We start from the raw sequence: 2,174 nt of genomic DNA on the forward strand, positions 1-2,174 counted from the left end.
TACAAAGGGATTTTTGTTTTTTTAATGTTTATTCATCCCAATCATAATAGAATGCCACTAAGTTGTAAGGGGCTACTATTTGGGACCAGATTTGCCGGAATACTATGTAGGGAGTTGGCCAGTGAGAAGTCTGTTCACATTACACTTAAACTTCTGCATGTAAGTACAGTCAGGGCCTAGGAGGGAATTCCAAAGTCTAGCAGTTGATAGAAGAAGCTATTCGAGTAGAAGGCTTTATGACATCTAGGGATCTCTACAGTGTAGGGGTGGGATTTTGCTGCTTCTCTGGTTTGTCGGGTGGGTATGATATTATTGGAGAGAAGTAAATTCTAAAAATGACAACAGAATGTGAATAATAAATTAATACGACAAATGCTTTGATATGCTATTACGGTAGATTGTAGAATACTGAGTTTTCATGGAACCAAAAAATCTAGAAACTTCAAAAGATGTACAAGGTGCCTTCAATAAGTTTCCAGACTTTTTTTATACAGTCATTTAAAATTGTTGTAGACTCTTAAAAATTAAATATGTTATTGTTATACATCTGATGAGATGATTGACCAATTTTTATGCTTTCAGATTCAAATGAACAGCTACAATAGGAATTGGAATACACCCTACTAAAGCCTGATTGTCACAGCTGATGATTTTCAAAAATGCAATCTGGACGTGAGGACACTTTAGAAGAACAATATGCAATAAGATTCTGTTTTAAACTTGGAAAAAATGCCACAAAAACTATGGGATGCTTCAGACAGCTTTTGGACCATCTTGCATAAATCATAAACAATTTGATGTCAGTGTGGTAGTTTCCTTCAGTCTTGACAGACTATGGATACCCACTGTAAGGGTGACTACACATGGAATTTTTGTGGCAAGTGCTGCGCAATCTCTAATCACACCTATCCTACGTTGGCATTGTTAAACACTAGTGACAAGTGGAGGTTAAGGATGACTGGAAACAAATGCCGAGATAAGCGGAGAGCACATACAGCACCTAGAATTCCCAAACGGTCACCCATTTAGCACTGACCAGGTTCAACATTGCTTAACTTCGGTGATCTGATGGGAACCGGTGTGTCAACATGATCATGCCGTATGCACACATACACATATACACACACATATACACACATACAAACACACACACGCACACATATTTTTATATTAAAAAGTTTTTTATTTGTTCTTATTTGAATCTGTGGTAATTTTTAAACAATTACAACCAAAATCAGCAAATAAAAAATATTGTAAAGGGTTTCTGCTGTACACGGATTTTTTTTATTACATTTTCACCCCAAAACAAGACGCAGTGCCAATTTGATGGAACAGGCTACTACCTGGGACACAATTGCAGGCTTGAAAGTCAACTCTATTAAGATTTTCGATAGTTGGAAAATAATAATAAATTAAGATTTTCGATAGATTGAAAATAATAATAAATTGATTTTAGCAAGCCTAGACCAGGGCTGAGTTAGTTTATAGGAGCGACGACGAGCTAAAGTAAGAAAGAAACACGCCGAAACACACCGACCGGCACCCCCGACGACGACGGGTAAACGGCGGGACTAACTGTGACTCTCTTAAGATGTGAGGCTTTGCCTCTTAAGCAAGTTTGACTGACGACGACGGGTATTCGGCTAGGTAGGGAGTCCTCCTCCTCCTCGGCCACCTAGTCGTGGGTTGCATGTGTGCCCGGGACAGCACCCCCATCCAACTAAGGGGTGCCCCCCGGGGGCCAGGGGGACCTCGTCCAGGTTGGCCGGGCGCTTCCAGACGCCTACCGACACCGGTCAGGTCGGCGAGGCTCCCGGCGGCCCCGAGCGGGACCACAGGTTGTGGATGTGCTGAAGAATGTGGTGATCCCCTGGTACAATCCTGACGCCAGTCCACAAGTCCAAAGAGACCCAGGCTTGACTTCAGAAGAAGTTTTACAGCTTTGTACTCTTTTCTTACTGCCTCCTGCTTCTCTGACCTTAACCCGCCTGACTACTTACAGTTTTAATTTTCTTTCTCTTATATATCTATTAGCTTTACCCTGGCACGCTTTGCTATGGCTCGATTTGGTGTAATGGAAGAATCTCCAATCACCGCGGTTTTAGCACCCCGAAATCTGCCAAAGAAAATATTTTGTTATATACGAACGTGAGACGGACGTTTCCAACACCCCC

At 41.7% G+C, this 2,174-nt stretch overlaps 1 pseudogene; it reads right to left on the bottom strand.

The window, feature by feature from the left end:
- Positions 1-988: 988 nt before the first annotated feature.
- LOC145297415 (5S ribosomal RNA) lies at positions 989-1,105 on the bottom strand (annotated as a pseudogene).
- Positions 1,106-2,174: the final 1,069 nt, after the last annotated feature.

Source organism: Euprymna scolopes, chromosome 17, assembly GCF_053919585.1.
Source record: "Euprymna scolopes isolate OS-2025 chromosome 17, ASM5391958v1, whole genome shotgun sequence".
Classification (NCBI taxonomy): domain Eukaryota; kingdom Metazoa; phylum Mollusca; class Cephalopoda; order Sepiida; family Sepiolidae; genus Euprymna; species Euprymna scolopes.